This window comes from Rhinolophus sinicus, linkage group LG02 (assembly GCF_036562045.2).
Source record: "Rhinolophus sinicus isolate RSC01 linkage group LG02, ASM3656204v1, whole genome shotgun sequence".
Lineage (NCBI taxonomy): Eukaryota > Metazoa > Chordata > Mammalia > Chiroptera > Rhinolophidae > Rhinolophus > Rhinolophus sinicus.
Window position 1 is genome coordinate 189,080,540 of NC_133752.1, and position 23,256 is coordinate 189,103,795.

The 23,256-nt window shown below is 44.1% G+C and overlaps 1 pseudogene; it reads right to left on the bottom strand.

Moving 5' to 3' along the window:
- Nucleotides 1–12,817: 12,817 nt before the first annotated feature.
- LOC109445807 (mediator of RNA polymerase II transcription subunit 28) lies at nucleotides 12,818–13,389 on the bottom strand (annotated as a pseudogene).
- Nucleotides 13,390–23,256: the final 9,867 nt, after the last annotated feature.

Consider the following 23,256-nt stretch of genomic DNA (forward strand, 5'->3'; position numbering starts at 1 on the left):
GCAGCTCTTGCAAAGTACCAAAGATGCTGGGGCCCCCACTCAGACTAATTGAATCAGAGTCTCTGGGGAAAGAGACCAGGGACTGGTGTTTTTAAAGAGTTCTCCATATCAGTGCAATACAGAGTGTGGCCCCTGGTGCAGCAGTCAGTATCAACTGGAAGCATGTTAGAAATACAAATTCACGGACTCCACCCAAGAGTCAGGGGGTGGGGGAGAAGGGTGGGAGTCACGGGGCTCTAGATTGAGTTTGGGGTTTACCCTGTTCTGCTCTTCCTCTGCACTTGGAACTTAAGCAGGGTACAAGCTTCCCAAACATGAGTAAGGGAGTAGGTATTCTGCCACTGGCTGTACTTTCTCATCCAGTGTTTCCTAGCAAGCCATGGTTTGCCATCTGGTTGAGGGAGAGTATGTTAGCTTTCTTTACTGTAAAGATCCCCCCGCCACCCCCACCCCAGACTCCACCTTCTACACTGTCCTCTTTGGAAGGAAGTCGCTGTGCACAGCCCACAACGGATGAGTGGGAAGCTGTGCTCCACCAGCTTGAGGGTGGACTTGCTACAAGTATTATTTGGAATTCTTCACACAGGAGATTTGTCTCTTCTCTCCCATTTTATATTCTTTAAGGAAGAGAGAAAAGTTTCTTGTGAGCCCTTGGCCAGGTGATCAAGGTCAACATCAACAGCGATAAATCATATTGATAATGTGTACTCTTGTGTGATGTGACTAAAATGGCACTTGACCTCTGTGATCTTCCTCCCCCAAACCTACAGCCCCCCGTCTAACCATGAGGGTCTCGATTGTCTTCCACTCAAAATGATCCACGTGCCAAAGGAGCACGTCCTGGGGAGGCCTGTTCTGAACCCCTTCAAGATGAAGCTGGAAACAAAACTGTAGCATGATCATGGAGGGCATTCTATGGCAGGCAACAGCAGCTGCAGTTGATGCCCTAAGTAGGCAAATTCCACGGAAGGTTTCTAAGTGGTGAAGCAATATGTCCAGGGCCCGTTTTAGAGAGATCAATGCTAATAGTGTGTGCGTTCGATTGGAAGGTGCAGGGTTGAGATTAGAAGCAGGAGGATTTGCCAGGGGGTGGGGAGTATTGGATTTGTTTAGATAAACAATGATGAGGAACTCGATAGCAGCCATGGAGACAGAGAGGTGGGGATGAATATGAGCGACACGTGAAAGACTGGCTCGGCGGAAGGTGGAGTGTGATATAGAGGAAGGGATCAGACAGGTCTGGGACACTGAGTAGATCAGAGTGACATTACCCACGACAGAGAGCAAGGAGGAGGGACTGGATTGGAGGCGGGAGGGAGGGAGGTGATGACATCCATTTTGGATCTATTGCATGTGAGGTGTTTGTGATGTATCAAGGTGAAGCTGACAATTAGACCTTTAAGTTTGCACCTGGAGCCCAGGAGAAAGTCTGGGGAGGAAAGCCTAGGATTGGTTGACATTCAGGTGACCGCTGAAATCATAGGTGTGATTGACACTATGTCAAGAGGAAGTATAAGACACACACACACACACACACACACACAAAGAAAAGCAAAAATGAAAGGAAAAGAGGGCTAAGGATTGGGCCCTGGTGGACACTAAGAATCTACCTTTATGGTCCCTTGTCCCCATGATCAGAAGCATTGCCTGGGACCACTGTTGCAAAAGAAATTGACAAAGTTAAATGTGAGCAGAGGTAGCTGTGTCCTTGTAGGAAGTCCTTTCTGACTGAAGTGAGGTCAGCGACCCCGTCTGCCCAGCGCTTGGCACGGGGAACTCCCTCCTTCTATCTCTGCTATGAACGACTGAAAGTTCACTGTTGTTACAGAACCAGAGACCAAGGGGACACTTGACAGCTGTCTCCAAAGATCTGAAAGATGGAGCTGACACAGTGAGAAGCTCACTGGTTTGAAAGCTTAAAATCATGATGTGGATGTTACAAGGAATTAAATTTCAGCTCTCACGTCAAAGAAGAACTCTCTTAATAGTAAGAATGAAAAATCAAACAGTGGTACATGAGCTGGATGTCCCTGGAGGTGATTCAGCCTGAGGCTGAGTGGTCATCTTTAGGGGTTCCCTATTGCCTAAAGGTTAGCACCTGTGAGAGCCCTTCTGCTCGGAGTTGAGAAATCACTTGCAAATTAATGGAAAAGATATATATATATATATATATGTATTTAACCTGCCTTCAAATACTAGGTTGGTGACTTTTCAGCTGTGCTGTTGGGCAAGTCATTCTTTCTGCGGCTCAGGTACTTCCTCAGTCACGTGGGCTTCTAATACCCGTGTATGAAAGCTGAAACCCGCTCTGTGATGATGTACAGGGAACAACATCACATGGCTGCTCCAGCATCTGGACATGGAGGGCTGGCCTAGGCCATTCAGGAGATGCTTGGACAGGTTGTGTGCAGCACAGCGGGTTGAAACAGTTCGCTACTCGCAAGGTCCAGAGTCCAGGACCAGGGAACGTGGTGAGAGAGGTGATGTGGCCCAGAAAAGAGCCCAGAATCCAGCCTGGCTCTGCTGTGATTTGAGAATTTTGGGGTCACAATGATGGAAAGGTTACAAGAGACAATGAGAAGAAGCAGTGGGCAAGATGTAGGGATGTGGGAGGTATCAGTCCTGGATGCCAGAGAGGATGATGGGACAGAAGTAAGCCGGCCGGGACGAGGAGCTGCCTCTGGAAATGTTGAGTCAGGGGCATCACTGAAGCACCAGGTGGCATTATGAGTTTTGGGAAAGAAGCAGGGATGATCACCGCAGTGTTGGGAATCACAGAGGAGGAATTTTAGGTCACAATAAAGACTTTTGCAGCCTAGTAAGCCCTGGGACACAATGATCTCAGGCCCTAAGGTAATAACTTAACTAACCCACATCTCAGGCCAGCACTTCACTATCTGAACACAGCGAAGCTCAGGCAGTGGAGCTCCGGCTGTGGGGTCAGGAATAGCAGGGCTGTGGAGGGCTTGGCTCTCTGCAGCGATGCAGGAAAATCACTTGCTCCTCTCAATGCACCCTCCTGGGCCACTGACCCCTCCACCCTCTCGTACCCCATTTCTCTTGAGTGTTAACTGATGGAAGGCAGACCATTAAGCCACAGTCCAAGTACTTCATCTGCTGTTAGTTTCCTTAATTGTATTTCCTACACATTCTTTATAAATAGACTTAAGCAAGACACTGTGTTCTTTAAAGTGTGCATTTCTGTTGCTATGGAAACAGTTGCTTTCCCCCACCCCCAGCTTAGCCATAAAATAGAAGTTAGCACCTGTTTTTACAGGCAGGTGAATTATTCTAAGACGGTCTCTCTGAGTGGGTCAGAGTAATCTGCTGATGGCATCTCTTTAAGAGAAGCATCAGGTGAGGGGCTGCAGTTTCCAGAAGGTACCGTCTATCCTTGTTAAGCCTTCAACTAAGTGACTCATTCCATAGATTCCTAGGCTGTTGGAACTGGAAGGGATCTCTGAAGAGAGAATTCTCCTAATAGTGGGAAACCACCTTACACTATGCGTTCAATGCGTTAATTAGTTTCTAAAGGAATCCTTTTATTCAATCATTTATTCGAAAACATTTCCCGAACACTAGTACTGAGCTGGGGCATCCCAGAACATTGCAGGTGTCTGTCCCATGGAGGTGACACAGCAAATATTTCTCAGTGAATGAATAAAGCTGCCCACTTGTTCAGCCCATGAGGGATACGGACATTTAAGGGGTTATCATGTTCTCTACCACACGCTGGATATATAGGTGTGTTCAAAGCATCATGGGAGCTATGGCGGCTCATAGATCTACCGGCCTCATTTTCTGCAAGAGGTGAGAAAATTAAAAGCAGAGGAGTAGAAGGGAAGCTATTTGGCAACATCACATGACTACTGAGTGGCAGGACCCAGTCCCGGACCCAGGTTTCTTGCATCCCAGTCTGCAAGAAGCTTTAGTGGGCAGAGGAACCACCTGGGGAGTTTGTGAACGTGCAGATTTGGACGCAGTAGGTCTGGGGAGGGGTCTGCTTTGCGAACAAGCAGCGGGGAGGAGCTGACGCTGGCCTGAGGACCACCCCATGATTAACAAGGCTCCAAAGCACTAGCCTTAACCTTTGAAGATCCTGCACCCCTTTGAGAATCTAATTAAAGCTATGAATTCTGTGCTGCTTAGGTCATTTGGTTGATAACAGAAACTTGAACTAATATATAAAGCATAACATAGCATACAACAGCATGGCATAAATACATAACTATATATAATATAATGTCACTGTCTATATGTGAATGTATATATGTAGATATCTGCATATGTGTAGATGTGTGGATATTCATGTATGTACATGACATATATGTGTATATATTCATATCCACATGTGAATATCTATGATAGGGTAATGCAAACAAAGAAAGAGTGGAACTTCTAGCCATTGGGAGAGAAGGGGACCTAAGCAGCCCCAGGGGCTGGCCAGCAGAACTCATGGGCAGTGCCTTCAGGGGACCACTCACGGTGAGTATGTTCCCATTTCAGACCTGGGTCACCTCCTGAAGACACAGATTTTCAGGGAAGAGAGCCTCATTGACTTAGCTGAGTCTGAGGCTGGCCCCTCCGCCAGGGGATGTTTGGGAACCCCGAAGGACAGTTCCAGGCGACTGTGTCAATCGAGGCAGGGTGGTTGACCAAGTGTGGACATGCTTTCACCAGAAGAGGCGGGAATGCATGCTGGGCTATCAGGAGAAACAGATGGCCAAGAAAGACCGTCGCTCCAGAAAAATGCCCATCCATCCACATGCAGTCAACCACCAAACCCGCTTCTCACCTTTGCTTTTGCCACGTGTGTGGTCCAGGCCATCTACTCTCACAGCTAAAATGATCTCCCTGCTCCACACTGTCCCCTTCAGTCTGCTCTGCACACAGCAGCTCGAGAGAGCCGTTCAAAACCCACATCGGATCATATTAGATGTTTGCTCACCGTCCTCCCGGAATCCCATTAACCTCACAGTGAACCAAATGCAGAGTCCACACATTGCTCTGCAAGATTCTACGTGCCTAGACCCCTCCCCTCCCAATCTCTCTGTCCTCCTCTCCTGCCATTCTCCCCGTTGCTCACCACGCTCCAGCCACATTGACTTCCTTCCCATCTCCTGAACGTGCGGAGATCTTCTCATCTCAGAGCCTGTGCTGTTTCCTCTGCCTGGACCGTTTTCCTCCAGATGGTTGCACTGTTCGTTCCCTACGCTCCTCAGACCTTCACTCAAGCTTCAGTATCTCAAAGAGAGCTTCCAGCTTATATTATCCCACAAAGCTACCTGCCAGCCTGGCTACACTCTTTTCAGAATGGGGCAATGCCCATCCACTTTCCATCTTTGAGTGACAAAATTGAAATGACAGAAGAGTTACGGTAAAAAACAAACAAACAAACAAACAAAACCCAACAACTGATACCTTTTCTATTCAACAACAACAGGGCACATAATGAAATAGGTTAACTATAAGGGGCCTCTAATATCGTTTGATAAATACAAGGTTAGAACAAAATTTCAATGCTACTTAACAAAATTTCAGTTCTCTTTATCGAGCCCTCACTCCTTGCCAGTCAGTCTTCTAGGTCCTAGGGGAATGGCAGCAAAAGGGTAACAACGCGTCGTCACTGGGCTTATATTCAGGAAGAGCTGGCTCGACAATGACATGGAACGAGGTATGCTGGCCAGAGTGTGCTAGAAGGAGAAAAATAAAATCAGGGAAAGGGGATAGGTAATGCCATTGGTGAGGGGAGTTGCAATTATCAATGGGATTTTCAGGGAAGAGCTCTCTCCTGGGACAAAGAGTTGAAGGAAGTGTGGGAGGATATGAAGATATCTGGGAAGAGTGTTCTAGAAAGAGGAAACAGGAAGTGCAAAGGCCATGAGGCAGGAGTCTGGTTAGCATGTTTGAGTCACAGCAAGGAGGGATGTGTGGCTGGGATGGAGGGAGCAATGAGAGATGAGAAGGAAATGCACTGAGACCAGAAAATGGGGGGCCTCATTAGCCTTTGGGAGAACTTTGGCTTTTCCTTTGAGCGAGACAGAATTCTTTGGAATTCTGCGAGCAGAGGAGTAAAATCCAACCTGCATTTTAACAGGATCATACTGGCTGTTGTGTTGAGAGTCAACTCGAGGGAGAAGCAGGGAAACAGCAAGCAGGGTCCATGAGGAAGGTCAATGATCATCAGCCAACAAACAAAACCCACCTTTATTCTCTCACCTGCCCCGGTGGGTCTGGCCCAGAGCCAACCTTATGGGAACTTGGGAAGACTTCATTGCTGTCAGTGAAGAAAGTTACCCTGGGGAGAGAATCGCCATTTCCTCTAGGTTTGCCCCAAACCTCCCAAACAGAGAAAATCAGGAGGTGTGTGTGCTCCATCAAGCTGGACCGTGCCCTGGAGAGCTCTCGCAGCTGCAAGATGTAGGATAATCAATCTTTCTGTGGAGTACAGCTGGCAAAGAGCTGGGTGAGAGGAAAAAAGGTAGAAAGGGTGTTTAAGTCCGGACCCACCCCACAAATTGCCTTCAGTTAAATTCAGTCAATCTCTGACTGATTTTATGTTATGGGAGTCAGATGCTCTAAGACTCAGTCAATTGAAACCCTGTTTCAGGAATGAGCTTGTTATGGATGGATCTGCTGTTCTGTTGTTAAAAGGAATGGATCTGTTCAGGGTGTGCCATACATAACAGTGTAAGAGTCCGCCTGGTGGGTGAATGCACTTGTTCTTTTTATCACTGAGAACCTGGGACTCAATTCTGGAGAAAGTCAGACACCTGCAGAGTTTTTAATGACAGGTCATCTTAGAAAACACATGGTCACCTTATTTTACTAATCCGGAAACTGAGGTTCAGAGCAGGCCCGTAAATGGCCCAAGGTAACCTACTTACTGTAGTGAAGACGCCCCCAATTTTAGCGGCTTACTGCAGTCAAGTCGTAATTCTCAGTCACATCACAGTCCAGCAGGGGCAGGCAGGGGCTCTGTTCCATATGGCCCCGGGGAAACCAAGGTCCCTTCCACCATGCGGCTTCTCCCTGCTACAAGGCCTTAGAGACATCTGTGCTGAGCTGCAGAAAGAGTGTGAGAATTACACCGAGGAGGTTTTTTGGGGCTGGATGGACTTCGAAGTGACACATGTTACTTCTGCTCACATTCCATTGACCACAACTCAGTTTTCTGGCCACAACTAGAAAGCGTCGTCTAGCCATGTACCCCTGCAGAAGAGAACATGGGTACTGGTGAGTACTGGTCACGTCCATTAGAACCACCAAGGTCGTAATAGAACTGGGATCTGTGATACAACAGAAAACGGGAAATCCTAAAGCCTCTTGTATATGTTTGATTCCTTCCTTCCTTCCTTTTTTTTCTTCCTTCCTTCCTTCCTTCTTTCCTTCCTTCCTTCCTATCCCCCTCCATCTCTCCTTTCCTTATTCCTCCTCTTCCTCTGCTTTTCACCTCTTTCTCCTTCATGGATGCTTGGTGAGCGTCTACTAGATGGCACCAGTGTGTGGAGATTCCAGCTGAAACCGGCATGGGCCCTCAAGACGTTTTGGTTTATTTGAAGAAGAGACATAGACTTGAGTACTTAGGACCGAGGCAGAAGTGCTAAATGCCATGATGGGGGCAGAGCATGTGGAGAGAGCGCGAGGTGAGGAGCAGGAGAGGGCTGGGTTGAATTCTGACAGCATCATGTGCTCAGTTGCAGGCTGTTCGACCTTGACCTACCTGTCTGCCCCAGGCTTATTTCCACACCTCTAAGGTGGGACAATGAAACCCTTATGGGGCTGGTGGTGGGAATGAATGAGCGTTTCTGAAGAGGCTGCTATATGTAGCATGTTGTCGTGTTTCGTACATGCTCTCCTCTTCTTTGCCCAAGAGGAGACCAGAGATGCCAGAGGAGAGAAAGACAACTTTCTCTAGGTGATGCAGAGAAGGTGATGATGTAGGTGGCATATGAACTGGATCCTGGCGGCCATGACAAATTATTACGAACCTGGTAGCTTAACAAACAGAGATTTATTATCTCACCGTTTGGGAGGCCAGAAGACCAAAATCAAGGTGTTGGCAGACCTGAGCTTCCTATGAAGACTCTAGTGGAGAATCCTGCCTCACCTTTGCCAGCCTCAGGTGTTCCTTGACTTGGAGGTGTATAACTCCAATCTCTGGCTTCCTCTTTTTATGGACTTTCCCCTTCTGTGTCTCTCTCTCTTCCATAAATCTCTTTCCTTTCTCTAAGGAGGATTCCAATCACTGGATTTAGGGACCCGCCATAAACCCAGGATAATATCTCTAGCTCCTTAAGCTAATTGCATCTGCATTGATGCTGTTGCCATCTAAGCTCACATTTATAGGTACTGGGGGTTGGCACTTGAACATGTCCTTTTGGGGAACATTCTTCAACCCATGACAATCACCATCTTGACGGATAATCTCCTTCACTGCAATGGGAAATCTGAGGGTTAGCTCTGGGCTGACTGACAAATTCTGCGTTAACAAGGGAGTGGCTTGAGCCGTTCTGTATCAGTTTGCTGTTGCTGCTATAATGAGAACACCAACATAGTGGCTTAAACAACACACATTTATCTTTCAATTCTAGGAGTCAGAAGTCTGAAGTGGGTTTCACTGGTCCAAAATCAAGGTGTCAGCAGGGCTGTGTTCCTTCTGGAAGCTCTAGAGAAGAAGTCATTCCCTTGCTTTTTCCAGCTCCCAGAAGCCACCTCCATTCCTTGAATCACAGTCCCTTCACCCAGCTTCCAAGCAAGCAGCACAGCATTGCAATTCTTTCTCTGACACTGACCTTCCTGGCATCCTCTTATCAGAGCCCTTGTGGTTATGTAGAGCCTATATGTATCACCCAGGATAACCTTCTCATCTCTGCCACGTTCCTTTTGCCATGTAAGGTAACATATTTACGGGTTCTGGGGAGTAGGATGTGGACATCTTTGGGGGTGGGGGTGGGGCATTACTTTCTATTATACATGAATCTGTTTTTCATGGAGTTCTCACTCTGTGCATTGCCTTGTGCTGACTTGGGTAGGGAGGAGAGCATCTTGTTCTGTCTTGTTTGCTATCTTCACGATCTCTGCTGGGCACCCTGCAATGCCCTGCAAGATGACGTTGTTTCTCTAAAGTCCACCCAGGGGCAGGAAGGGTAGATCTTCGTACACTGCAGATGTATGGCTACCTGCCAATCATCCCTCCCCCCAGTTAGCTAGTGCTGGACATTCCATATGGTACATCTTCCGTCCTTTAATTTAAGGCTTTGATGCTCTTAAAAGAATGTGTGAGAAAAAGACATGGGGAAGAGAGAAGGAGTGAAATTATTAGTTTTTATCTGTTGTTTGGACTTCAGAATGAATCAGTTTTTGATTATTTCTGTTGTTGAGAAAAAATTGGATGGCGATAAGAAGGGAGCAAAAGGATTTTTAATGTGTAGTTGAGTAGAAGGAATGTAATGCATCAGACAGTGTGTGTGTGTGGAGGGGGGAGAGGGGGGTTGGGTACGGATAGAAGTTCCACGAAGAGAGCTTAGAATGTGAAGCGGAATGGCAAAAGGGGAAATACCATTTTCAAACATGGTCTCTACTCACCAGCCTGTTTCTCTGGCTTTTCCGGTCAGTGTTTTGTCCAGCATTTCTCCCTCGGTTCACACAGAATTAGTATATGATTGTTCAGAGCCTACCATTCGAATGGCTAAGGTGGCTCTTCTCAACTGCGATGCCCATTTCCATGGAAAGCCCTCTCGTGGAGAGGGTCCCAACAACTCCAAACAAATATTCTGGTGTCTGGAACCATATTCAGATTGGAAGGGATGGACCCTCGGGTACAGGACTCTTGGGGTATCCCCCCACAGTCTGTATACCCAGGCAAAGGGACCTAAGCTACCACTTCTGCACCCCTCAGCATCTTTATGTGTCTGCAGTGCTGTGGTCCAACCTCAGGCCTGCACTGATGGGGACAGGGAGCTCATTAATGATCTGGTTTTGCAGGGCTAGAGTTATGGAGAGCTGCAGGCTGGGGGATAAAGTGGACTAAGGACAGTATACGCTCCCCAGCACAAAAGGGAGCCGTCGGCCAGTCTAGCCTTTCTGCTTCTGTTGCATTAGACCTCAGTGTTCACTGTGGGGTGAGCAAGAGCTGCCTTTGAGGGACCAGCAGAAAGTGGCCTAAAGGAGGGAGCTTAATGCTGTTTTCAGCTCCAGCCACAAAAATATGAAGTACTTTGGACTGTATTTGTTTCTCGGGCTGCCATAACGAAATACCAGACTCGGTAGCTTTACAAATAGAATTGTCCTCACACTGCTGGAGGCTGGAAGTCTAAAATAATGGCATCATCTAAAACAATGGCCATCAGTAGGGTTGATTTCTCCAAGGCCGCTCTGTGGCTTGCCGATGAACGTCTTGTCACTGTGCCCTCACGTGGCCTTTGCTCTGTGTACACACACTCTCCTGGTGTCTGTCTCTCTTCTTATAAGAACACTTATCCTATTGCATCAGGGTCCCACCCTGTGACCTCATTTAGCTCGAATTACCTTCTTAATGGTCCTATTTCCAAATACATTCACATTAGGGGTTAGGGCTTCAATATATGAATTTTGAGGGGGACACAATTCAGCCCATAATGGGGATCCCACTTCTTGGGGGAAACACCGAAGGAGAAACCTGTAACTTCTAGGGAAAAGTGCCTCTTTGGAAAAATAACTACTGGAGACACACGTCTTCTAAAAAATGTCCCATGGAAACATATACTGTTGAGCAAAAATACCCAGCAGGAAGAGTTCTCACTAACAATGTTCCCAAGGAAAAATATCCTCTGGGAAAAAAAATCACACCTAGTATTAAAAATACCAACAGAAACATATCCTGAATTGCACACATACTCACTGGGAAAATTAATATTCATGGGAATATTATATTCGTCGGAAAATGGACTGTGATGATATACCTACTGTGAAAACCAGGAAACTATCATTTATTTGCATCCATCACGTGTCATGCATTTTTCTGACAACTTCATGTCTATTTTTTTTGACAGAAAACTTTTGAATTTAATAACGAAATGACAATAACTGATACATACATTGCTCCACAATATTTTCACTAAGCACTAAAGAGAATAATAGTTCCTGAACTTTATCACCAAGAGCCCCTTTATTATGGAAAGACTGCCTAAAACGTAATCAGTTTAGATTGTTAATCAAGAAATCTATAGCTGCCCATCAGAGCTTCTAATTAGCATGAGATGACCAGGTTAATGACCTTGAAGTCACATAATGTGAGAAAAATAATTTTAAAGGCTTTGTTGAACCTCTACATTCTCACTGAGGGGACCTGTTGGCCTCAACCTGTATACTATACACACAGAAACAAAATGGGTAGTAAGTATTATATATAAAAGAGAAATAATACAAGGTCCCTGTATATTCAGAGGGAAATAATGCCTAATACCCACAAGGGGCACAGAGACAGATACAAATTACTAACCCTCCAGGGAGAACCAAGCGAGGTTGGTAGAGGACAGGAAGTCCTCCTGTGTCCTGGGGGTGTGGCAGCGAGGACACTCGGGGACTTCAGGGATAGGGCGGCATCCAGGCCAGATGCACTGTGAGTGGATGGCATGTGTGTGGGGAGGGGCCTTCGAGGCTGGAGAAAACAAGTGAGCCAAGAAACCAAGCCACAGAGGCACTCCTGCCTCTCCAGGAGACAGTGGAGTGTTTGTTTTGGGAAAAGGGATGTGATCTAGTAAGAGACTAAGCAACAGAGAAAGGAAAGCCTCCTGCAGGCAGAGCCAGACACAACGCCAGTGGGGAGCAGCAGATCAACAGACCACGTCGGCCTGTGTGACCATCAAGAGGAGGCCCAAACGTCGTCCCAAATGCTGAGGCTCCATATCCTCTTTGTGGAGGGTAAGAGGCCAAGAGTCACCCCCCAAGCCCCTCCCCAGCCTGAGGCCCCAGCCCTCAGAATCAACACTGTCTCCAGTAAGAGCCTTCCTTCATGGAAAGTTTCTGCTTCAAAAAAGCGAAACAAAAACAACACAAGCAAACAAAACTCAAAACAAAAAGAGACATCCCAGTGACCTTTAACCCTCATACATCACCTCTGCCCACATGGAGCTATTACGAACAGGGGTGTCCTGTTCCTTAAACTGATTCATTACTGCAGAACAGAACAGAATTTCGCATATCACTGCTCCTACTACATCCCCTCCCAACCCAAAAAAGTAAAGATCACACAAAATATAAACTTACCCCAATAAAAGCCAGTATCAACTTAAGGATCCTCCTGTAAAATTACCTCTAACCTAGGATATTACAATCCTCTTCCGACCTATTTTCAAAATATCCTCATTCTGAGAGCTCTGGAGGCATTATAAACATTGGTCGCATTAGATTCCTGTTCTTGAGGTAGTTCCAAGTCTTGAAACACAGCAAGTTTACGTATTTTTACATACTACCACTGAGGGCTAGTTAACATAAAGGCCTTTAACAAGTGTCCTCACCCTCTGATTCACGGTCAGATAACAAACTGGGTTTTCCTCACATGATACAATCTAATCTAAAACTAGAAACACACAGCGATTAAGTTATACACACGTAAAAAATAAAAACAAGCAGAAAAACAAAACATAAAAAGGAATCTGTCCGTGGCGTCACACTAAGTCTAAATTTCGCTACAACCAAAAAAAATTTACTTGGTTTACAAAAGCTATAGGTATTTTATAAAGTACTAAAGAAATAACAGCTTATAAAAATAGGGGGAGATTTTCATATGGGAGAATGAAACTAAAAGCATCTCGTTGTCTGACAACGAGTTCGTCTAAAACGTACCGTCCTCAATAAGTGGTGTTTGGCAAGAGGTTTGCTTCATAGGCGCGGGGCTGTTAGCAGACGCCTGCTCCAGGTGGGCCAGCGAGCCCTGGGGGACGTCGGCCGGCTTTCTGTGCTGCCCGCTGACGTCCTCCAGCAGCTGATGCCGGGGCCGCAGCTTGGTCACGTGCTTCTGGACCAGAGCATCCTTCCGCTGTAGCTCGTCCCTTAGTTCCGAGACATCCTCTTTGATAACTTGCTCTGGCTTCTGGACAGATAACTGCAATCTTTTCTGTAGGAAGAAACACTCTGTCTGTCTTGGAATAGCCAGAAATTTCTGGATACATTGATCAATACCGGTTTGAATTTCTTCCTGGTCCCTGCCATTGACATAGCCCTGACTCACTGAAGAAGCAAAGCAAGCCTCGAAAGATGACTCCCACTCATCCACCAGGTACTCGGAGAAGATCTCGGGGCACCTGGCGCGGCCTGAAGAAGCAATGCCTGGCCCGGGAGTCCCGGCGGGGGTGGCCCAGGTCCGGGTGGCTGCCCAGGGAACATACCTCCCAGCTGAGCCGCCATTTCCCTCCCCTGTGAAATGGGGGGGGGGAGGGGGGAGAAACAGCTTCGTGTCTATTAACTCATGTATTCTTCATAAGAGATAGGTACGATTCTATGCCTTGTTTTACATATGGGGAAACCGAGGCACAGAGAGTTAAGTGACTTGTCCAGAGTTGCACAGGAAGTAAATGACAGCTCCTGGCTTGAACTCAAGCAATGATTCATTCACTCAATTACCGAGCACCTACTCTGTGCCAAGTGCTGTGTTAGGCACTGGGGGTGAACACCGAATCAGACACAAACCCCAGTTATCAGAAATTAACGTGAGAGACAGATTCATCAGTGGACGATGAACTTATAGTGAAATGAGGCTTTATCAGTCATATCCACCTTGGAAACTGAAGCCAAAAGTTTCCCCCAGCCTGAAGTTTCTTTGTGTGCTTATGAAAGAAGCGACTGTCCTGGACTTACAGCAAACCACAGGGCCCCTGGGAATAATAGCCCCTGGGGAAATATTAACACGTGGGAGAACCCCCACCAGTGCATTGGGGAAACACATTGCCAGGGGATAGGTCCTCAATATGTACCTGTGGGGGCACTTGTTTGGAAGCTAATCTTGTGGGGAGGCCTCCCTTCACAGTCCAGTGGGGTTTCACTGTTGGCTCTCGCAGCTGAGATGATCGAATCATGCCTGGCTTGACCTCGCTAGTGAAATGGGCTGCAGGGGCCTTGTTGCAAGGGGGGGATTGGTGGGAGTTCTGAGTTCTCTTGATTTTTTAAAAACCATTAATTGTATACGGTCTCATTCCACCAACGTGTTAGCTCCATTGAGTTTGGGCCCCTGCCTGTGTAGTTCATATCAGCATCCTCAAGGCTAAGAAAAGTCAGTGCTAAAAAAATAAATATGCCAAGAAAGAATGTTGACCGTTGGATGGCAGAGATGTTAACTGCATAACGCTGGAGTCAGATGACCTCATTTCAATCCCGACACTACCATTTCCCGGCTGTGCAGCCTTGATTAAGTTACTTGCTAACTCTGAGCCTCAGTTTCTTCATCTGTGTAGTGGGGACAGTAATTATTCTCTCCTATAGTTACTGGCGGGAGTAGATGAGGTAATAATGCCTGTTAAGTACTTAGCCTGGTGCCTGAAGCATCGTAGATGGTCAAGAAATAATTGGAACTGGTCCCTCCCTTCACAAAGTTTATAGACAGGTGGGTCATCCCACAGCCACTGTCCCTCCTCCAAAAGTTCCAAATTGGAGGCAGGGGCCCTGAAAGGCTGTTTATTTAAGCTGAGAATCTGCAACTCAGGTTTTCTTTCTCCTCTGTCATCTCTAGAGAACATGTGTGCTGTAGGGTTCCATCTGCTTCTTAATAAAACATAAATTATTAAAACCATAAAATATTGATGAACTGTTTTATAAAACAGAGGGACTTTAATGTATTGATTATGAATTGAGAAAGACTTAATGAGCTTCAGGAGGAGAAATAATGGGGAAATGATGGTGAGTTGATTTCCTCCTAGGCTCCTGAACTGGCAGCAGTTATGAGCATAAGTTCCCTTTGTCACCATCATCTTGCATTTTTGCCACTATACCTTTAAAACCTACACTTCCATAGACATTAAATGCCACCCAAAGAGAAGGAGAAAGAGGGGGACAGTGTTCTTGTTAAAAAGCAACAATGTATGTTGGTTAGAAGCTTACTCGATTCTGGTTGGTTCCCATAGATGAGAAAACTGGTGGTTAACGTTGCAGCTGTTTTCATTCTTCTGTGATTTATCCAACAAGGTTCTCTCACTAAAGGTCAGGAATTCTCTGTCCCTTTCATCTTAGGAGGAAGGACCTCCTTAGCCAGAACTTGGTATAAGCCAGCCCAACACTCGCATTTTACAGATGAAAAAAACTGAGGTCCACAGGAAGGAAGAACAGCTGACACAGGTGCTACGACCCACCTCACAGTCGAAAATCCATGTGTCAATTTTGCCTCTACATCGGCCCATTGCATTGGCCGAGTTAATCAACCGCAGATTGGAAACAGTATATTATCCCTTTGTGGTTGGGAATCTGCGGCTGGGAATGCAAGGATACTTTCTCGGTTAGCGGTTGGTTGAATATGCGGATGCAAAACCTGTTGGTTGGGAAACCTGCGGATGCAAAAAAGCGGATAGCAAGAGCCGACTGTCTTTATTGAAAAGATCCTCATATATCCGTGGAGCCGTGCAGTTGAAACCTGTTTCGTTCAAGGGTCAGCTGTAGCTTGTCTAAGATCTCCCAAGTAATTGGGGTGAGGACTGGGCCTGACACCCTCTCCCGACTTCCATGCTGGTGATTCTTCCCCACCCTAATGGAGCGGGCTCTTGGGGTTTCGTCTTGGTGAACGGTGAGACTTTCATCCCCAGCAGAATGGAACCGAGGTTGTTTAACCTCTTGACCTCTGGGAAAGGGATTTGAAGTTCATTGGTGTGATGCCATCGCTCACTCAGTCATCCACACTGGCCTGCTGACCTGCACAGTCTCCAGGTAAGTGTCAGGCTGGCAGCTTTAGCCACAGCCTCCTCTTTGTGACTCTCAGGAATGTGGAGGGGAGGGAAGAGTCTGCTTAAGCCCTTACATCCATTGTATGAGCTGGGGAGATAAGTATCGGTGCTGATGAGGGAGTGGGGCTCAGGGAAGTCCATGGAATTGCCCAGGTTCACACAGCCCATTGGGGCAGAATCAAGGGCTAGAACCATTATGTTTGGAAAACTGGACTACCGTTCCTATATAAATACTGTTGTGCAGGGTGTCATGCAGGGTCTCTGCTCCCGCTTCCCACACAACACAGGATATGGTGAGGCCAAAAAGGAACACCCAAGGAGCCATAAGTAGGGGAGTCATACCACTGTGGTCTCACTGGAGGCTGGGTTCACATGACGTGCGACCTGCTGTCCGCTTTTCTGCCAACCGACCGACGACTCTCCTCCACTCTCCTCGACTCTGCTCTTCTTCCCTCTGTAGCCGCAGCAGTTATATTAGTGGCCAATGGCTCAATGGTTATAGCTGACGGCCAAGTAGCCACAGCTAATGGCCATCTACCACTCGAGCCAGCACCTTTCCACATGAGGCCAAGAGCCTGGAAACTGCTCTCTGGGGCTCTGTCCCCACAAATACCATGCTGCTTTTTCATTATATGTGGCAGATAAGGCTTATTCACATGGAATAATCAGAAAATAAGATGAGATCCATGATTAGGGGTTCACTGTGCTTCCTGAGCATTTTCGGAGAAGGGCTGAGGCTTACTTGATACCAGAGTTCACTGCAAGGCTAAGAATGATGAGTTTGCAATGAGACCAGGTGAGGTGAGGGGCAGGTCGCTTACTTCATTTTACCTCCACATATGTGAGGTCTGATTCTTTCCAAGAAAGTTGGCAGGAACGGCACTGAAATATAAGCAGCTAATGTTTACCGAGTACTTTTTGTGTTCCAGGCAATTATGCCAAGTGCTTTACTCCCATTAGTTCAATTTTCTTTCATGGCAACCTTTGAAGCAGGGACGATTATCAGCCCATTTTACAGATGAAGGCACTGAGGCACAGGAGGTTAAGAAGTTCATCTGAGTTAATAGTGAAGCCTGGATTTGAGCCCAGTGAGATGGACTTATAGGCCTTTGCTCCTTTATTTCTGATTGAGATATAACGGACATATAATACTGTGTAAGTTGAAGGGGTACAACATATTGAGTTGATACATTTATATTGCAATGAGATTGCCATTGTAGCTTTAGCTAACACCTCTGACCCATCCCACAATTATCACTTCTTCTAGTGGTGGGAACAGTTCAGATCTATTCTCTTAGTAAGTTTAATGTTTATAATACCATTTTGTTATCTATAATTACTGTACTATGCATTAGCTCTCCAGGATTTATATATCTACTATTTGTAAGTATGTACCCTTAAACAGCATCTCTGCTATTCCCTCACCTCCCAGTCACTGGTGGCCACCATTCCACTCTGTTTTTTTGAATTCAGTTCTTTTTAGAGTCTGGATATCAGGGGTGTTGGACAATATTTGTCTTTCTCTGTCTGACTTGTTTTCACTTAGCGTAATGCCCTCAAGGTCCATCCACGTTGCCGCAAATGGCAGGATTTCCTTTCTTCTCGTGGCTGAATAGAATTTACATTCCCACCAACAGTGTAAAGGGTTGCCTTTTCTCCCCATCTTCACCAACACTTGTTATTTTTTGTCTTTTTGATGATAGCCCCTCTAACAGGTGTGAGGTGATATCTCACTTTGGTTTTGATCTGCATTTCCCTGATAATTAGTGATGTTGACCATCTTGTTATGTACCTGTTGGCCATCTGGATGTCTTCATTGGAAAAAATGTCTATTTAGATCCTCTTCCCATTTTAAATCAGATTGTTTGTTGTTTTGCTATTGAGTTGTATAAGTTACATATTTTGCACAGTAAGTCTTTATCAGACATATGATTTGCAAATATTTTCTCCCCTTCAGTATGTTGCCTTTTCATTTTGCTGATGATTTCCTTCGCTGTATAGAAACTTTTTAGGTGATGTAGTCCCACACATTTACTTTTGCTTCTGTTGCCTTTACTTTTGGTGTCAAATCCAAGAAATCATCACCAAGACAGATGTCAAGGAGCTGACCACCTATGTGTTGTTCTAGGAATTTTATGGTTTCAGATATTACATTCAAGTCTTTAATCCATTTTGAGTTAATTTTTGTGTGTGGTATAAGATAGCAGTCCAGTTTCATTCTTTTGCATGTGGCTGTCCAGTTTTCCCAACACCATTTACTGAAGAGACTGTCCTTTCCCCATTGTATATTCTTAGATCCTTTGCCATAAATCCATCAACAATGTACATGTGGGTTTATTTCTGGGTTCTCTGTTCTGTTTCAATGGTCTATGTGTCTGTTTTTATGCCAATTTTTTATGCCAATACCATACTGTTTTGAATACTATAGCTTTGTAATATAGTTTGAAATCAGGGAGAAGATGCCTCCAGGTTTGTTATTCTTTGTCAAGTTTGCTTTGGCTATTTGGGATCTTATATGGTTCACACAAATTTTAAGGAGTGTGTACAACATCAGTATGTTGTTGGGTGGAATGTTCTAGAAATATCAGTTAAATCCAATTGGTTGATGTTATTATTCAGTTCTTTGATATACTTGCTAATTTACTGTGTATTAGTTCTAGCTATTACTAAAAGAGGAGTTGTAGATTTATTTATTTCTCCTTTCAGTTCTGTCAGTTTTGCTTCATGTGTTTTGAAACTTGTTAGGTTGCATACACACTCAGATTGTTCTGTTATCTTATTGAATTGACCCCATTATGTATTGTCCCTCTTTACTCTTGGTAATTTTCTTTGCTCTGAAGTCTATTTAGTATAGCTACTCCAGCTTTCTTTTTATTAGTGTTTGCATGATATACTTTTTCATAATTAAAGAAAAATTAACCTATCTATATTATTATGTTCAAAGTGGGTTTTATATACACAGCATATAATTGCAACATAGTTTTTATTCATTCTGAAAATCTTTGTCTTTTATTTAGTGTGTTTAGATGTTTACATTTAATGTGATTATTACGTTTTGATTTAGATTTATCATTTTATTTTTAATTTATGTTCCCTTTGTTTTTTTGTTTCTTTCTTTCTCCTTTCCTACCCTCTTTTTGGTTATTCTAATTCTTTTTTTTTTCAGTATTCTTTTTTTACTTATTTAGATTTTGACTATATCCCTTTTTATTATTTTAATGTTCAACAGAGGGATTATAATACACGTACTTAATTTTTTGCAGTCTACTTATAATCAATATTTTATTATTCCAAGTAGAACATAGAAAACTTATTATCATATAGGCCTTTTTACCCTCTCACCTTTATGTTTGTCTTATATGTTACACCTAAATTCATTAAAAACCCCATCAGAAAATATTATAATATTTACTTTCAACTGTGAAATATATTTTTAACATCTCAAGAAGTGAGAATTGTCTATTATTATCCTGATATTTCCTATGTCTTTGCTTCTTCCTTCATTCTTACTATTCCAAGTTTTCTTCTGGTTTTATGTACTTTCTGCCTGAAGAAACTGCTTTAGAAATTCCTTTAAAGCATACGTGCTTTCAAGATGTTCTGTCAAGCAATCCTTTTTGTTTATCTCCATTTGAGGATGCTTTTATTTTAACTTCATTCCTGATAGTAGATCACTAGATACAGACTTCTAGATTGGCAATTTCTTTCTTTCAGCACTTAAAAAATATTATAGTACTTTTTTTCTGGTATCCATGATTTCTGTTGTGAAATTCATAGTCATTTAAATAATTGCTCCCCTTTAGGTAACGTGTTGTTTTTCTCTGGCTGCTTTTAGGATTTTTTTTTTTTTAACTTCAGTTTCAGCAGTTTGCGTGGGATGTGTCTTTGTATGTGCATTTGTTTGAGTATATCCTGTTTGGGGTTCACGGACCATTGTCCATCTGTAGGTTTACTTCTTTTGCCAAACTTGGGAAATTTTCAGCCTTTATTTCTACACATATTTTTTTCACCATCATATTCTTCATTGCCAACCTTTTGGACTTTGATGACACAGATATTAAACCTTTGGTTATAGTGCCACTGTTCTATTTGAGGGTCTGCTTATTATTATTTTTTTAATCTTTTTTTTTTTTTTCAGATTGGATCATTTCTATTACTATACCTTGAAGTTCACTGAATACTTCCTCCGTCATCTTCAATCTGCTGTTGAGCCCAACTGGTGAGTCTTTAAAATTTTTTCAGTTATCCTATCTATGTTTCAATTTCTGTTTGATTCTTTGTTATATCGCCTATTTCTTTAATGAGAGTTTCTGTTTTTCCATTTCTTTCAAGATTGTTTATGATTGCTTGTTGGCCTTTACATAATGACTGCTTTAAAGGTATTGTCAGGTAATTTTAGCATCCATGTGATCTGGGCATTGAATGGAATCTGTTGACTGGTTTTCCTTCAGGGAGTTAAGAACTTTCTGGTTCTTGGTTTGCTGGGTGATTTTGGATTCGATTCTGAACATTTTGAAATACACAACTCCGGGCCTTCTTTAACTCCTATGAAAAAAATTTTTTTAGCAGTAAGTCCATCTGGTTGGATTCAGGTGGCAAGGTCCAACCTCCCTTCTGTGGACTCTGGTTCTAATGTCAGTTCCGTTTCGAAACCTCTGTGGTACTGTTTATATTCACCCATGTCTTGCACCACCTCGTGGACAGTCTAAGTACATGAGCTGGGGTATATTTGTTGGTCCAGTACTTAGGGATACCGGGTAGGATCAGACCCAGGCAGGCCCAGCGTGGATGTGAGCACAGGAACCTTAAACCAGGTTATGTAGTCACTTTCCTGAGAGCCTCCCTCTCCTGTATGTCTCCAACACTTTATATTTGCCCGGACTCTCCTTTCCTTTCCCTTGTCTAGAAAGAGGGGGCTTTAGTTACCTTGCTGCACTAAGCACTGAGCTGTGCCTGAATCCAGGGCCAAGCTGTGGGAAGAATGAGAAAGAGGGGTATTGTGATGGGAACAGTAGGAGAAGCTGGGTCGTGTGTTATATGGGAATGGTCTGTGCTATCTTTACAACCTGTCTGTAAGTCTAAAACTACTCTAAGATACAATAGTGTATTTAAAAACAAAATCACTGTTTGCCTTACCTTCTTGGGGTTCCAGCGGCGCTGATCAGAGCACCGGGTTCCCTCCCTCAGACTTTGGCTCCTGGGGCCTCCTGCAGGGGCTTTGGCAGCTGCCATCACAGGATTGCTTGGGGACTGGGTCTGAGAGGACAGAGAGAAGGAAAAATGGGTGTTCCCACACTCCCTGTGATTGTTAGCAGTTCCCTGTCCTGTGCCTGGAGCCACAACTAGAAGCTTCTTCTGAAACGCTCCCTGTTCTCGTTGATGCTCACTTCCCACTGGAGGAAAAGCAGTGGGAAACTTGCCCCCCCTTTGGGGGTGCAGATGCTCATCCTCCTGCATCCACCTGCCACGGTTTACTTTTCAGAGTCCTTAAGTAGCTCTCCATGTGTTCTGCGCTCAGTGAGAAAAGGAGATTGAGTCTGTTTTCTAGACTTTTTTCTTTTAATTTACCTTTTTTAAACCTTCTTATTATGAAATATATATAAGGTAAGAACATAAAAGAAAATAAATATATGTATATATTTATATTTAAATGAGTATAAATTGATACCTATTAAGCAGCAACCCAGGTTAAGAAATAAACCATGAATATTCCAAAAGCATCAATTACCTCTCATTCCCTTCCCTGCTAGAGGTAACCATTATCCCCCAACTTTATGGTGACCATTTTCAGACTTACCTTTTCTGTACTATCTATACCACAGAATGATTTAGTGATGTCTTCTTGGAACATTATATAAATTGAATCACACTTTGTTCTTTTACGTTTGGCATCTTTTGCTCACCATGGCTTGTGAGAGTGTCTGTGTTGCCGTGCGTAGCTGTCATTAATTAATTTTCACGTCTGTATTTCATTGTATAGATATACAGCAACGTGTTGATCCATTCAAATGCTGATGAACATTTGGATGGTTTCTAGTTTGGGGCTGTAATGAATGATGCCCTAATTTTTTTATACACTTCTCTTGGAGGACAGGCGCATGGGTTCTCTAAAATACACACCTAGGAGTGAAATGGCCGGGTCATGGAGTATATCTTCAGCTTTAATAATAATGGCAAACTGTTTTCTCGAGAGTTGCCCCCATTTATACTCTTACCAGCAGTATATGAGAATCCCCGTGGCTCCATGGGGGTCGTTCTTTAGTCGTGTTTGTTCTTATCACGAATGGCACAAACCACGTTCAGTATGCATTTGTCAAGCCACTGAACTGACAGCTGGCTATGACTGTATTATGTGTGACTGAGATGAAATCCTTTTGTTCACATTTTGAAAAGCCTCCAGTTACGCTCCACTTTCATTAAAAAGGCATTGAGGACATGTCACAACAATTATCTCCAGTGGAAAATGTGCTCAAGAAAGCTAATGATGATTTGTGAAGGGGAACAGAGGAACTCAGTCCTTTGAAGACTAAAATTGCATATCAAAGGCCAGCACCTCCCCACTTTAGTGTTAGGGTTGGTGGCAGGCTGTGGGGAGGGGGCTGGAAGTCCTATAAAAGAGGGATTATTTCAAGAACCACAGGGCAGGGAAGAAAAGAGGAACTGTGAAAACTCCATGGTTGAGAAATAGTGTGTGAGTCATTTGTTGTGATGTGTCAAGAATCCCAATTCACTCCATCAAAGGGATGATATTCAAGAGTAGGTGGGAAGAATTTGACCTATTTGGTCTTAGAAAGATGACACCACTGCATTTCGGGACTCCAATTTTGGGTCCTGACTTCCGCCCTTAAACTATTTTAAACTATTAGACTTGAAAAATCTTTGGAACCAGGGAGACAGATACTGTAATGTGTAGGGGTGATCTCATGGATCAATTACAAAATTCATAAAATCCTTCTGAATCTGGTACAGATGAAAAAATTGCTAGGAGAAATGGAATATTCTGAATTAAGTGAGAATTACTATACAAACCCCCTGAGGGATCAGTTTCTGAATAACAGAATAAAATCAATTCAATGTAACAACTGAACTAAGCTCAATAAGAGTAAGCATCTTTTATTATTACATTTATTTTATATGCCAAGCTTTGTCTGGACGATTTACATGCATTTTTCTCAATTAAACCTCATAAAAACTCTATGCGGTAGAAAATATTATCTCCACTTTACAAATTGGGAAATTGAGACAAAGAGAGGTTAAGTGACTCACTGAAGGTCACACATCCAGTAAGAGTTGCAGCTGAGAATCAAATAGGTAAAGTGACACAGGAGCCTACCTTCTGGTTTTGTTT